Raw genomic sequence first — 16,365 nt, forward strand, 5'->3', positions numbered from 1 at the left:
GGTAGTACCGGTGGGAGAGGAGCGGACTTGTGCAGTATGTTACGATTGAAGTATTGAAAGTACATGGATGTTTGCACATTTTTGCCTTTTTTGCTTTCTTTCTGTTGATGTCTGTAACTGCCAAAAACTACCTCAATAAAATTGTTTATTAAAAAAAAAGAATGTCGGAGACTCAGTTCAAGATGCTACACAGGTCATACCGAGTTTGAGACCCAGGTTTGACCCTGCTATGTCCCTGATGTGCTTAAAGTGCCAGGAAGTCGAGGGTGATATATACACTGCGTATGGACGTCTGTCAAGATTCAATCCTATTGGTCTGGTGTGGTTAAGGAGCTCGAGAGGATATTTGGCAGGGCCTTAAAATATGATCGTTTGTTCCTAATTCTGGGTCTTTCAAATAGGAGAATTATTGACGTTCATAAAAAATTGCTGTATAACATCTTAACTTTTGCAGCTCAGAAAAATATCCTCTGCTCCAGGATCAGTGACATAGAACATAGAACATAGAACGATACAGCGCAGTACAGGCCCTTCGGCCCTCGATGTTGCACCGACATGGAAAAAAAAACTAAAGGCCATCTAACCTACACTATGCCCTTATCATCCATATGCTTATCCAATAAATTTTTAAATGCCCTCAATGTTGGCGAGTTCACTACTGTTGCAGGTAGGGCATTCCACGGCCTCACCACTCTTTGCGTAAAAAACCCACCTCTGACCTCTGTCCTATATCTATTACCCCTCAATTTAAGGCTATGTCCCCTCGTGCTAGCCACCTCCATCCGCGGGAGAAGGCTCTCGCTGTCCACCCTATCTAACCCTCTGATCATTTTGTATGCCTCTATTAAGTCACCTCTTAACCTTCTTCTCTCTAACGAAAACAACCTCAAGTCCATCAGCCTTTCCTCATAAGATTTTCCCTCCATACCAGGCAACATCCTGGTAAATCTCCTCTGCACCCGTTCCAAAGCTTCCACGTCCTTCCTATAATGAGGCGACCAGAACTGTACGCAATACTCCAAATGCGGCCGTACCAGAGTTTGGTACAGCTGCATCATGACCTCATGGCTCCGGAACTCAATCCCTCTACCAATAAAGGCCAACACACCATAGGCCTTCTTCACAACCCTATCAACCTGGGTGGCAACTTTCAGGGATCTATGTACATGGACACCGAGATCCCTCTGCTCATCCACACTACCAAGAATTTTACCATTAGCCAAATATTCCGCATTTCTGTTATTCTTTCCAAAGTGAATCACCTCACACTTCTCCACATTAAACTCCATTTGCCACCTCTCAGCCCAGCTCTGCAGCTTATCTATGTCCCTCTGTAACCTGCAACATCCTTCCGCACTGTCTACAACTCCACCGACTTTAGTGTCGTCTGCAAATTTACTCACCCATCCTTCTGCGCCCTCCTCTAGGTCATTTATAAAAATGACAAACAGCAACGGCCCCAGAACAGATCCTTGTGGTACGCCACTAGTAACTGAACTCCATTCTGAACATTTCCCATCAACTACCACTCTCTGTCTTCTTTCAACTAGCCAATTTCTGATCCACATCTCTAAATCACCCTCAATCCCCAGCCTCCGTATTTTCTGCAATAGCCGACCGTGGGGAACCTTATCAAACGCTTTACTGAAGTCCATATACACCACATCAACTGCTCTACCCTCGTCTACCTGTTCAGTCACCTTCTCAAAGAACTCGATAAGGTTTGTGAGGCATGACCTACCCTTCACAAAACCATGCTGACTATCCCTAATCATATTATTCCTATCTAGATGATTATAAATCGTATCTTTTATAATCCTCTCCAAGACTTTACCCACCACAGACGTTAGGCTCACCGGCCTATAGTTACCGGGGTTATCTCTACTCCCCTTCTTGAACAAAGGGACCACATTTGCTATCCTCCAGTCCTCTGGCACTATTCCTGTAGCCAATGATGACCTAAAAATCAAAGCCAAAGGCTCAGCAATCTCTTCCCTGGCTTCCCAGAGAATCCTAGGATAAATCCCATCCGGCCCCGGGGACTTATCTATTTTCACCTTGTCCAGAATTGCCAACACTTCTTCCCTACGCACCTCAATGCCATCTATTCTAATAGCCTGGGTCTCAGCATTCTCCTCCACAATATTATCTTTTTCTTGAGTGAATACTGACGAAAGTATTCATTTAGTATCTCGCTTATCTCCTCGCCTCCACACACAACTTCCCACCACTGTCCTTGACTGGCCCTACTCTTACCTTAGTCATTCTTTTATTCCTGACATACCTATAGAAAGCTTTTGGGTTTTCCTTGATCCTACCTGCCAAAGACTTCTCATGTCCCCTCCTTGCTCGTCTCAGCTCTCTCTTTAGATCCTTCCTCGCTTCCTTGTAACTATCAAGCGCCCCAACTGAAACTTCACGCCTCATCTTCACATAGGCCTCCTTCTTCCTCTTAACAAGAGATTCCACTTCTTTGGTAAACCACGGTTCCCTCGCTCGACCCCTTCCTCCCTGCCTGACTGGTACGTACTTATCAAGAACATGCAATAGCTGTTCCTTGAACAAGCTCCACATATCCAGTGTGCCCAACCCTTGCAGCCTACTTCTCCAACCAACACATCCTAAGTCATGTCTAATGGCATCATAATTGCCCTTCCCCCAGCTATAACTCTTGCTCTGCGGGGTATACTTATCCCTTTCCATCACTAACGTAAAGGTCACCGAATTGTGGTCACTGTCTCCAAAGTGTTCACCTACCTCCAGATCTAACACCTGGCCTGGTTCATTACCCAAAACCAAATCCAAAGTGGCCTCACCTCTTGTTGGCCTGTCAACATATTGTGTCAGAAAACCCTCCTGCACACATTGTACAAAGAACGACCCATCCAATGTACTCGAACTATATCTTTTCCAGTCAATATTAGGAAAGTTAAAGTCTCCCATAACAACTACCCTGTTACTTTCGTTCTTTTCCAGAATCATCTTCGCCATCCTTTCCTCTACATCTCTCGAACTATTAGGTGGCCTATAGAAAACTCCCAACAGGGTGACCTCTCCTTTCCTGTTTCTAACCTCAGCCCATACTACCTCGGAAGAAGAGTCCCCATCTTGCATCCTTTCTACCACCGTAATACTGTCCTTGACTAGCAGCGCCACACCTCCCCCTCTTTTGCCCCCTTCTCTGACCTTACTAAAGCACCTAAACCCCGGAACCTGCAACAACCATTCCTGTCCCTGCTCTATCCATGTCTCTGAAATGGCCACAACATCGAAGTCCCAGGTACCAACCCATGCTGCCAGTTCCCCTACCTTATTTCGTATACTCCTGGCATTGAAATAGACACACTTCAAACCACAGACCTGAACACTGTCGCCCTCCTGCGAAGTCAAAACTGTGCTCCTGACCTCTCTACTCTCAATCTCTCGCACCCCAAAACTACAATCCAGGTTCCCATGCCCCTGCTGAATTAGTTTAAACCCCCCCAAAGAGTACTAACAAATCTCCCCCCCAGGATATTGGTGCCCCTCAGGTTCAGATGTAGACCATCCTGTCTATAGAGGTCCCACCTTCCCCAGAAAGAGCCCCAGTTATCCAGAAATCTGAATCCCTCCCGCCTGCACCATCCCTGTAGCCACGTGTTTAATTGCTCTCTCTCCCTATTCCTCATCTCACTATCACGTGGCACGGGCAACAACCCAGAGATAACAACTCTGTTTGTTCTCGCTCTGAGCTTCCACCCTAGCTCCCTAAAGGCCTGCCTGACATCCTTGTCCCCTTTCCTACCTATGTCGTTAGTGCCAATGTGGACTACGACTTGGGGCTGCTCCCCCTCCCCCTTAAGGACCCGGAAAACACGATCCGAGACATCACGTACCCTTGCACCTGGGAGGCAACATACCAAACGTGAGTCTCTCTCGCTCCCACAAAATCTCCTATCTGTGCCCCTGACTATTGAGTCCCCAATTACTAATGTTCTACTCCTTTCCCCCCTTCCCTTCTGAGCAACAGGGACAGACTCCGTGCCAGAGGCCCGTACCCCATGGCTTACCCCTGGTAAGTCGTCCCCCCCACAAGTATCCAAAACGGTATACTTGTTACTCAGGGGAACGACCGCAGGGGGTCCCTGCACTGACTGCTTCTTCCCAATCCCTCTTACAGTTACCCATCTATCTCCAGTCTTTGGTGTAACTACTTCCCTGAAGCTCCTATCTATGACCCCCTCTGCCTCCCGAATGATCCGAAGTTCATCCAGCTCAAGCTCCAGGTCCCTAACACGGTTTTTGAGGAGCTGGAGTTGGGTGCACTTCCCACAGATGAAATCAGCAGGGACACTGACGGCGTCCCTCACCTCAAACATTCTGCAGGAGGAGCATTGTACTGCCTTCCCTGACATCCCCTCTAGATTAAAAAAAAACAAGAAAAAGAAAAAGAACGGAAGAGCTTACCTGATATTACCTCAAACCCTGATCCCGCTGAAAGGTAAGCAAATTTAAAGGCACTCACTCACCTTCACGACAGGCCCCTGCTCCCGCTTCCCAACCACCGTGGGGTGGGGGGGTTGGTTAGAGGAGGAGGTAGGGTGGGAAACACTCACAAAGTGTTTCGGGTTTAACTGTCACTTGCCAACAGCCCCTCCACAAACCACCTTCAACTTAGGCTGACCGCACTGCACGTATGCAAATTTCCCCAGAACAGCTGATCAGTAGCTCTGCTCTGCTGCCCTCTGCTGGTTGCTTGCCTTTATTCAAACTCCTTGGGTCTTCTTCGCAGGTTCACCTTCACCTTCAACTTCGGCTGACCGCACTGCACGTATGCAAATTTCCCCAGAACAGCTGATCAGTAGCTCTGCTCTGCTGCCCTCTGCTGGACAAGTGCCCTTTGATTCAAAACTGGCATAAAATAATAATGGAATGTCCATGGAATTCCTGACATCTGTGCTGCAACTCTGGTACATTGGAGGACCCCTGTCTCAAATTGTTAGGCTCCGCTTTGTCCGACCTGCTCCTGCAAGGTTTCCCATGAACCATATTGCAAGTCGCAATCGCACTATACATAAAGGTGTGCATCTTGATATGTTATCCTATCGTTTTTATATGGCCTGATCTTCTCTTCCACCCTCCTGCCTGGTCTATAAATAGTTCTTAAGGACTGAATTTATCCTGTCTTTTTCTGTCTTATGTTTGCAGAAATATTTGGCCTGTATTGTATCAGTTGTGCTTTAAAAATTTGTGTTATCTGTAAATATATATTTAAAAAGCTATTTTCTGTTCTGACAAAAACATTTAACCTTGTATTTCTGGGCAGGTAACCAGCCTTTATACACCAGGCATCACAACATTACACTTCATGATGGATTTAATTGGTTACATCATCTACAAGCTTAATAATTGTAAACAACAAAAATTTTAATATCAAAAGCATAAATGTCTTAATTATGCAACCTGCATTTGCATGACAATACCAAATTTCTGATTTAAATATACACAGTTGCTAAATTATTAGTGTGAATTGTCAATCTAAAATATTTGCAGTGACATTTTAAATAAAGAAAATTTCAAATGCTTTTTGGATTTTGTAGGATAAATACATTCAATTCAGTGTTCCACATGAAGCTAATGTATATTTTGATTGTACAATGAGAACAGATTTGAAAGCTGAACATTAAAAATTCCATTTACACTCATCTGTGTGGCTGCAGGCTTTCTTATATTGGTGAACCTACTCCAAAATAGTGTTTTTGTTTGAAATTGCTATTTAAATTGGTTACCAACAGAGAAGCTCATGGTTGTATTGTTGGGAGCAGTTAAGGGGCGATGCAAACTTAATGATGATTTCATTAGTCAAACTTGGGTGACACAAATTTCCACCGACTGAATAGCAAAAGCTATGGAACACTGCTCGAGATTAGCCGAGATTCTGCAGCGGGTGATCCGTGTTGACCGAATGTTTGACGCAAGGAGGATAAGACCAAAATATCGCACGAGAGGTGCTTCCGCAGTGCTAGCAAGTCAGCCTCTTCTGACAAGGATCAATTGGCCAAGCCGAGCAGAATGGTGTTGTGAGGTCTAAGCGCACTCAAATTTCTCTGTGGAGCAACATACAAAGCATGCAAGCATGGTGAAAACTGAGAAAGTCAAAAGTGTTGATCAGAGAGGAGGAGCAAGTGGAAAATCATGGTGTGAAGTGGAAAGTAGCAAGTATTAGAATAACGCAAAATGTTGTGTTTGAAATAGTGTAAACTGAGGACTTCCGGTTGCGGCTATGACCAGCTAAGTCGCACGTTTGGCGGCTCCTGCTACAAAGGTGTTTTCGGGCCGATTGGAGGGCCCCAACGGCGCTGTAAGGACAAATCCCGGTGGGGGAAGGCACCCTGAGGAGAACCAGACCAACTTTGTGGTCGGTACCCGGAGTGGGGTGGTAAAAAAAGCAACAGCAGCTCCCCAAAAAAAGCGGGGGAAGAAGACCAAAATGGCGGCCGGTGGCGCACCCGAGGAATGGAGGAAATGGGCGGAGGAGCAGCAGGCCGCTCTCCTGCGCTTCTTTACGGAGCTGAAAATGGAGCTCTTGGAGTCAATGAATGCGACGACCACCAGGCTGATGGGAGCCCAGGCGACCCAAGAGGCGTCGATTCGGGAGCTGCAGCAGGAGATGACTGTGAGGGAGGAGGAGGCCACGGTCCTCGTGGGAAAGGTAGAGGTGCACGAGGCACTCCACCTGAAATGGCAGAGCCGTTTTGAGGAGCTGGATACCCGAATGAGGCGGAAGAACCTGAGGATCTTGGGCCTGGCAGAAGGCCTGGAGGGGTCAGACCTCCCGGGATACGTAGCAGAAATGCTGAGCTCCCTGATGGGGGCAGGGGCCGTCCCTTCGCCCCTGGAGCTGGAAGAGGCCTACAGGGTCATGGCTAGGAAGCCAAGAGCAAATGAGCCCCCGAGGGCGGTGCTGGTGCGGTTCCAGCGACTCAGCGATCGTGAGAGAGTGCTGGAGTGGGCCAAGAGGGAAAGGAGCAGCAAGTGGGAGAATTCGACGGTGAGGGTCTACCAGGACTGGAGTGCGGAGGTGGCTAAGCGGCGGGCCCGGTACAACCGGACGAAGGCGGTGCTACATGCAAAACGGATCAGGTTCGGAATGCTGCAGCCAGCGCGCTTGTGGGTCACCTACAGGAACCAACACCACTATTTTGAGTCCCCAGAGGATGCGTGGGCCTTTGTACAGGAAGAGAAACTGGACTCGAATTAGACCCAGGGGGTACTTGGCGGCCGTAGCCGCTCGGGTACTTTCAGCTGAACAAGCGGTTCTTTTTTTTTTCGGCTGGGTCGGAACTGGGCAACTCTTATTGGAATGGTTTCCTTTTTTTTTTCTCTTCTTTCCTTGTTTGGATCTTGAACTCTTGCTTTGGGTTTTTCTTCTGATGTTTTTTCCCCCCTTTGCCAACTTCCCTTAGTTATTGTTATTGTGGTTATTCATGGTTATTTATGGTTATTTATACTGTTTGGTAGAGGGCGACTGTTAAGTACATTGTTATTTGTTATCTATCTGTTATTTATAATGTTAAGTTGGGGAGGCGGGACGGGGGGGGAGAGCAGATCGGGGATATGGGCTCCTAGGGGGGGTTCTTTACAGGCATGGACGGGGACGGGGGTGGAACTGAAGATGGCGGGGTGGGGTGTGGCAGGGCGAAAGCGCGGGCTTTCCTCTGTTTTCCCGCGCGCGGGGCAGAGGAGGGGGGAGGGGAGGAGTGCGGGGCGTGGCTAGCAATGGCGACCTTTCCCGCGTTGGAGCGGGGCCAGGGAGGAGTGGCAAGGGGGGGGGAGGCCCCCCCCCCCGAGCCGGGGGGAGTCGGAGTGTGGCAGGAGCAGCCGGGTCAGCGCAAACCAGCTGACTTACGGGAGTACGATGGAGGGTACATCGCGGCTAGGAGGGGTCCTAGGAGGGGGGGGGGGGGGGGGGGGGGGGGGGGTTAGGGAGGGACACCGGGTTGCTGCTGGAAAGACCAGAAACGGGAAGTGGAGGACTGGAGAGGTGGGGGGAGGGGGCCATCGCCATGGGGAGCGGGTCAGAAGGGGAGGGTCGACCCGGGGCGAGCAGGGAACAGGACATGGCTAATCGGCAGGGGAAGGGGGCGGGTCGTCCCGCGACCCGGCTGATCACTTGGAACGTGAGGGGGCTGAATGGGCCGGTCAAGAGATCAAGGGTATTCTCACACCTGAAGGGACTGAAGGCTGATGTAGCAATGTTACAGGAGACCCATTTGAAGGTAGTGGACCAGGTTCGCCTGAGAAGGGGGTGGGTGGGACAGGTGTTCCACTCTGGATTGGACGCAAAGAACCGGGGGGTGGCGATTCTGGTGGGAAAGAGGGTGTCGTTCGTGGCGGAGGAGGTGGTGGCGGATAAGGAGGGTAGGTATGTGATGGTGAAGGGTAAGCTGCAGGGGGAGAAAGTGGTGATGGTCAACGTATATGCCCCGAACTGGGATGACGCGGGTTTTATGAGGCGCCTATTGGGCCTCATTCCGGGACTGGAGGCAGGGGGCTTGATCATGGGGGGGGGACTTCAACACAGTGCTGGACCCCGGGCTAGACAGATCGAGCTCAAGGACCAATAGGAGGCCGGCAGCGGCAGAAGTGCTGAGGGGGTACATGGAGCAGATGGGAGGAGTAGACCCATGGAGGTTTGGTAGGCCGAGGGCGAGGGAGTATTCCTTTTTCTCCCACGTCCATAGAGTGTACTCCAGAATCGATTTCTTCGTGTTGAGCAGGGGGCTGATCCCGAGGGTACGGGAAGCTGAGTACTCGGCCATTGCGATCTCTGATCATGCACCACATTGGGTGGATGTGGAAATGGGGGAGGCGCGGGACCAGCGCCCGCTGTGGCGGCTGGATATGGGGCTGTTAGCGGATGACGAGGTGTGTAAAAGGGTCCGGAAGAGCATTGAGAGCTATCTGGACTTGAATGACACGGGGGAGGTGCAGGTGGGGATGGTCTGGGAGGCCCTGAAGGCAGTGATCAGGGGAGAGCTGATCTCCATAAGGGCACACAGAGAAAGAAAGGAGAGGCAGGAGAGGGAGAGGCTGGTGGGGGAGCTATTGGAAGTGGATAGGAGATATGCGGAGGCACCAGAGGAGGGGCTGCTGGGAGAACGGCGCAGCCTGCAGGTCAAGTTCGACCTGCTGACCACCAGGAAGGCAGAGACGCAGTGGAGAAGGGCACAGGGCGCGGTCTATGAGTATGGGGAAAAGGCGAGCAGGATGCTGGCACACCAGCTTCGCAAACGAGATGCGGCTAGGGAGATTGGGGGAGTGAAGGAGAGGGGCGGGAAGGTAGTACAGAAGGGGCAAGAAGTGAATGGGGTCTTCAGGGATTTTTACAAGGAGTTGTATCGGTCTGAGCCGCCGACGAGGAGAGGGGGAATGGAGGACTTCCTAAACAAATTGAGGTTCCCAAGGGTCCAGGAGGGGCTGGTAGAAGGGCTGGGGGCGCCAATAGGGCTAGAGGAGCTAGTCAAGGGAATAGGTCAGATGCAAGCGGGGAAGGCGCCGGGGCCAGATGGGTTCCCGGTGGAATTCTACAAGAAAAATGTGGACTTGGTGGGACCGGTACTGGTACGAGCCTTTAATGAGGCGCGAGAGGGGGGGGTTCTGCCCCCGACAATGTCGCAGGCTCTGATTTCCCTGATACTGAAGCGGGATAAAGACCCCGTGCAGTGCGGGTCCTACAGGCCTATCTCGCTTCTGAACGTGGATGCCAAGTTGCTGGCAAAGATCCTGGCAGCTAGAATAGAGGATTGTGTGCCAGGGGTAATCCATGAGGACCAGACGGGGTTCGTGAAGGGGCGGCAGCTCAACACGAACGTGCGGAGATTGCTGAATGTAATTATGATGCCGGCAGTGGAGGGGGAGGCTGAGATAGTGGTAGCGCTGGACGCGGAGAAGGCATTCGATAGGGTGGAGTGGGAGTACCTGTGGGAGACGTTGGAACGGTTTGGGTTTGGGGAAGGGTTTATTAAGTGGGTGAAGTTGCTCTACTCGGCCCCGACGGCGAGTGTAGTGACAAACGGGAGGAGGTCGGAGTATTTCGGGCTCCACCGAGGGACCAGGCAGGGATGTCCCCTATCCCCCCTACTTTTCGCACTGGCGATCGAACCGTTGGCGATGGCACTGAGGGGTTCAGGGGGGTGGAGAGGACTGACTAGGGGAGGGGAGGAACATCGAGTATCGCTGTATGCGGATGATCTACTGCTGTACGTGGCAGACCCAGAAGGGGGAATGCCGGAGATAATGGAACTATTAGCAGAGTTTGGGGACTTTTCGGGGTACAAACTAAATTTGGGCAAAAGCGAGGTTTTTGTGATACACCCGGGGGACCAGGGAGAGGGTATTGGGAGACTCCCCTTCAAGCGAGCAGGAAAGAGCTTTAGGTACTTAGGGGTGCAGGTGGCAAGGAACTGGGGGACCCTCCACAAGTTGAACTTTTCCAGGCTGGTGGAACAGATGGAGGAGGAATTTAAGAGGTGGGATATGGTACCGCTGTCGCTGGCGGGGAGGGTGCAGTCAATCAAAATGACGGTCCTCCCAAGGTTCCTGTTTTTATTTCAGTGCTTGCCCATCTTCCTCCCTAGGGCCTTCTTCAAAAAGGTGACGAGTAGCATCATGAGCTACGTGTGGGCGCACGGCACCCCAAGGGTGAGGAGGGTCTTTTTGGAGCGGAGTAGGGACAGTGGAGGGCTGGCACTACCCAATCTCTCGGGGTATTACTGGGCGGCAAATGTGTCAATGGTGCGCAAGTGGATGATGGAAGGGGAGGGGGCAGCTTGGAAACGAATGGAGAGGGCGTCCTGTGGCAACACAAGCCTGGGGGCCCTAGTAACGGCACCATGGCCGCTCCCCCCCACGAGGTACACCACGAGCCCGGTGGTGGCGGCCACCCTCAAGATATGGGGGCAGTGGAGGCGACACAGGGGGGAAATGGGAGGTCTGTTGGCGGCGCCAATAAGAGGGAACCATAGATTCATCCCGGGGAACATCGACGGGGGATTTCAGAGCTGGTACAGGGTGGGCATACGGCAGCTGAAGGACCTGTTTATAGAGGGGAGGTTTGCGAGCCTGGGAGGGCTGGAGGAGAAGTTTGAGCTCCCCCCGGGAAACATGTTTAGATATTTACAAGTGAAGGCATTTGCTAGGCGGCAGGTGGAGGGGTTCCCCCTGCTCCCCAGTAAGGGGGTGAGTGATAGGGTGCTCTCGGGGGTCTGGGTCGGAGGGGGGAAGATATCAGACATCTACAAGATAATGCAGGAGGCGGAAGAAGCATCAGGGGAGGAGCTGAAAGCCAAGTGGGAAGGGGAGCTGGGAGAGCAGATAGAAGACGGGACGTGGGCGGATGCACTGGAGAAGGTCAATTCTTCCTCCTCGTGTGCGAGGCTGAGCCTCATTCAATTTAAGGTGCTGCATAGAGCTCACATGACGGGGACAAGGATGAGCCGGTTCTTTGGGGGTGAGGACAGGTGTGTCAGATGTCTGGGAAGCCCAGCGAACCATGTGCATATGTTCTGGGCATGTCCGGTGCTGGAAGGGTTCCGGAAGGGGGTGGCAAGGACGGTGTCGAAGGTGGTGGGGTCCAGGGTCAAACCAGGATGGGGGCTTGCGATCTTTGGGGTCGGGGTAGAACCGGGGGTACAGGAGGCTAGGGAGGCCGGAATACTGGCCTTTGAGTCCCTAGTGGCTCGACGAAGGATATTAATTCAATGGAAGGACGCGAGGCCTCCAAGCGTTGAAACTTGGATTAACGATATGGCTAGCTATATTCAGCTAGAAAGGATCAAATTTGCCCTGAGAGGGTCGGTACAGGGATTCTCCAGGCGGTGGCAACCTTTCCTTGACTTTTTAGATCAGAGATAGACGTTCGGGGTCGTGGCAGCAGCAACCCGGGGGGGGGAGGGGGGGGGGGGCAGCAATGGTCGTGGGGGGACATGCGCGACTGTAACGCGGGCAAGTCTGCTCGCTGCTCATGTCTGAAACTGTAGGCTGCCTTGTTTGTTAAGTTGTTGCTTTGGGGGGGGGGGGGGGGGGGGAGAGAGGACTGGTGCGCGCGAGAGGGCGGGCGAGGGAGGGATATTTGCCTAGAGGGATTGTGTTGTAAATAATTTAAAAATTAGTAGGGGTAAATGTTTGTATGGAAAAACTCTTTCAATAAAAATTATTTAAAAAAAAAAAGAAATAGTGTAAACTGCGCTTGTAAGCATATCGAAATACAGAAAGGCATATTCATGCGGAAATGTCGGTCTCCTCGGTTATCAGGGAGCTCTGCGGAAATGTCGGTCTCCTCGGTTATCAGGGAGCTCTGAATTTGAAGGGAACTCTCCTGGGATTTGACCAGTTTACCATTATGACTGAATGAGGCCTTTTCATCATGTCATGGCTGCAAAATTAACCATAAGTTTTGCATTTGTGGGTTGGGCGAAATGTTTTCAGAAAACACTCCCAGCATAAGAACAACTTTGATATCCAATCTGTACCTCGGCATCATAACACTTCGACCTCACTGTGTTAAACATGTTCTCATATTTTTCTTGCTTCTCTAAGTAAATTCTCGCAGATACCAATGACCTAAATTACCAAGGAAACAATCCCTGAATTTAGTGTGCTTTCATCAACCTCAACACACTAATAAATTACTTTCACTGCACTTGTACAGCCAAAGCAATCTTAAATTTTACTTTTAGTGCCCTGCTTTCTGTGCTTTTCTATCCCACACACAGACAAAGGTACACAGAGAGGCTCTTTGAAAGACTCCTGGCTGATGTACTATAGCCTCCCTGGTGTGACAGGCATTGAAACCAGTGACATCAATATAAATTTAATTTAGTGAACATCAAATCTGCGAGTTAAGGCTACAACATACTAATTTGTGTCAACCATTTGATAAGCTATGTACAGTCACTATATTTACATTAGTCTCACAAGCACTTTATTTGAAAGAGAAGTAAACTTGTTCAGTTACAGTTTAAATATAACATCAAGGGGTAATTGTTAGCTGTCTGATCAGTTAACCAGACGCGCTCCTTTTTACTTGCTACTTAGAAAATATTCAGAAACAAATTTGCATGAGCGAGCCAAATATTTAATCTCACTGGTGTTCAAACAAACACGTGACACAAACACACAGTGGGAATCATTCTTATCAGTCCACCTCAGAAAATCCATTCAAAAGTAAGTCAATTCTATTGCTATGGAAACGGAAGCCAAAAGCATCACATTACATTTCCCACTTTCCATACAGCCTTCCTCATTCTTCCAATACTCTTCGGCCAAAATAGGGGAACAATGAGAGAGCATCCCTGATAAGGATGTCTCTGACAGCAAGCGCCTGCACAGCAAATGACAGTGCAGTGTAAAAGTGCTCGATAAATACAGGCGTGGCATAGTGGTATTGTCGCTGGACTAGTAATCCAGAGACCCATGGTAATGTTCTGAGGACCCAGGTTCGAATCCCACCATGGCAGATGGTGAAATTTGAATTCAATGAAAATCTGGAATTAAAAGTCTAATGATGACCATGAAACCATTGCCGATTGTTGTAAAAACCTAATTCACTAATGTCCTTTAATCTGCCGTCCTTACCTGGTCTGGCCTATACGTGTCCCCAGACACACAATTTGACTCAAATGCCCCAGCAAACCACTCAGTTCAATGGCAATTAGGGATCGGGAATAAATGCTGCCTCAGCCAGCAGCACCCCCATCCCCTGAATTAATTTTTTTTAAACTCACTAATCATAGCTTCACTCTCTATGGTAGTAGTAAAGATCTGCCATTTCACATATAATTAACAACAGAGATACAGGCCATTTGGCCCAACTGGTCTGAGCCGGTGTTTATACTTTCCATCAAAATCTCCTATTCCTTTTTGCCTCGTACTATCTAAATTTACCCAAAATGCTTCCATGCTGGTCACCCCCAACTACTCCATTTGGTATTAGTTTTCACATTCTTCATCACAGTATTGTTGTATTACTGTAGATAGTCTATAATGCTGTGTAGCAGCATCACACTTGTTATACACCTGCTACGCACAAGTGCATGGTTCGCACACCAGGATCATCAGCCATAAAGTCACTGGACAGCCCTGGACATCCAGTAGCCACAATTTGGTTTGCCATGTTGCTTGAAATACAGCTGGCACAAAGGACTGCCACCACAGAATGAATACGTGAGTACTGCTGGGGTACAGGCCTGCATGATGCATTGCCTGGGGTCACACGCCAGCTGCATACTTTGCTCAGATATGTGGCAGAGTTGAGACTGGCATATTAAAAGTATGTCTGCACCATGAGGAAGACTGCCATCCTTGCAAACCTTCGGCTTGCTCTGCCTACTTCTCTCTGGCAAGAGGGAATGAAATGAAATTTGAGTTATCACTCCTTGCCTAGAGGGTACCTTTCTTGCGCAGCAGTGTACTGAAAATTCTTCCACCTGGAGATGGATGGAAGATGTTCCTGACCAAGGAACTGTTGGCAATGAGGGAGGTGGACAAGTTGGCAGTGACAGAGGCATTGGTCGCCATGCAGACGGCGATTGGCAGATTGGGGAAGAAGCTGGAAGCCCAAGGGAAGACGATCCAGGAACTTGAGAAGGCATCAACGGACGAGGTTATGTCGAAGGTTGTGGGGGTGACGGTGAGGGTGGAGCTGTTCCCGAGAGTGGCAGTGTTCGGGGTGTCGGATCAGCCAGAACTACATATGGGGAAGAGGGCTGATGCCCTTGCTTTTGCTTCCTTAATCGCACGCCAGAGAATCCTGCTTGGCTGGCGATCGGCAGTGCCACCCACAGTTGCAGACTGGTTGGCAGACCTGTTGGAATTTCTCCATCTGGAGGAGATCAAATATTGGGGGAGGGGGACTGATGAAAGGGGAACATGTAAATTGTACATAATATTTACAGTATGAGATGGTTCTTATATGTTTTATATGTCTAATTGTTAAATTGTTAAAAATGGAAAATTCTAATAAAGATATATTTTCTTAAATTGGGAAAATTAAAAAAAAAACAAATAAAATTTTAAAAAGGATTTGTTCCAATAGGATTGATATGTTCTCTTTCCAAGCTCTTTTTCCACTCCTCTCTCTCCCAACAGCTTGTGTGGCTGTGTGGTCTCAGCTCAATTTCCCACTTGCGCTTAATAACAAGGGGCTGACTGGCCCACTAATGCTTTGAAACAACTTGTTTCTGCAGAAATCCCTAAGTCAGCACTTGGAGAGGTGCCTCCAGGTGGTGGGGTTTCCAGGTATCTGCTGCTCTTGATCTTCTAGATGGTAGTGGTCATGGGTTTGAAAGGTGCTGCCCAAGGAATCGTGGCAAGTTCCTGCAGTGCATATCTGGAAGCCCCAGGTTCCAGATTCACCACAAGTGCTTCTCCCATTCAATTCCATCTAGTGCATGCATGTCCTTTTCAAGCTAGGGTGATTAAAACTGCACACAATATTTCAATGTGGCCTCAGTAATGATTTCCTTCAATCTAGTTAAATTTGATAGATGTTATGACCCCAGCTTTACAATGATTGGAAATACATAATTAGCTAATTGAAATAATCATTGCCAGATCTTTTCCTCTTTATACAAGATCTCCAAATTCCCGTTCCTCTCCCAAGTCCTTGGAACGTACTGTCAGCTCCCATTTCTACATGTCCAAATGTCTACAATTGGGCTTCCACCCTTATGACAACACTAAAACAGTCTTAATCAAAGTCACAAAATACATCTTCTGTAACCATGTCCGTGGTGCACAATCCTGCCTTGTCCTTCTTGACCTTTTTGCAGCCAACCTTCTCTAACACCTCGCCTGTCATTGAATTCAATGGGACTACCCTCCCCTGGTTTCACTCTACCCTTGATTAATAAGGGGATCAGGGGTCATGGGAAGGAGGCAGGAGAATGGGGTGAGAAACATATTAGCCATGATCGAATGGTGGAACAGACTCAATGGGCTGAATGACCTAATTCTGCTCCCAAATCTTATGGTTGAATGAGCATCTTCCAGCAAAAGGCTACTCTTTCATCTCTGCACTTGTTTGAAATCTATACTTGGTCCCCTGCTCTTCCTCATCTACAGGTCACTCCTTGGTAACATTACCAGAAGATGTGGAATCAAATCTCATAGAAAAGAATTTGTTCAAACCATATGCTACAATTTGTATCATCAACTTGCCAAAATGCGAGAATCTATTGAACACATGGCATTTATTTTGGCTTTGTGTATTTTCTGGCCTGTAGACCATTTAAAAGCTTAAAATGATCTTAAAACATACTATTCATTAGAAACATATCTTAAGAATCCCATTTCTGTCTTCTGGCATCTCTACCTCTATTGCCT

The 16,365-nt window shown here is 49.1% G+C and overlaps 1 protein-coding gene across 3 annotated transcripts in view; it reads right to left on the reverse strand.

The window, feature by feature from the left end:
- Positions 1–16,365, reverse strand: part of usp48 (ubiquitin specific peptidase 48) — a 155,343-nt gene that overhangs the window by 87,647 nt on the left and 51,331 nt on the right. The gene's annotated exons all lie outside the window — the stretch shown is intronic.

The sequence above is a fragment of the Scyliorhinus canicula genome, chromosome 16 (assembly GCF_902713615.1).
Source record: "Scyliorhinus canicula chromosome 16, sScyCan1.1, whole genome shotgun sequence".
Lineage (NCBI taxonomy): Eukaryota > Metazoa > Chordata > Chondrichthyes > Carcharhiniformes > Scyliorhinidae > Scyliorhinus > Scyliorhinus canicula.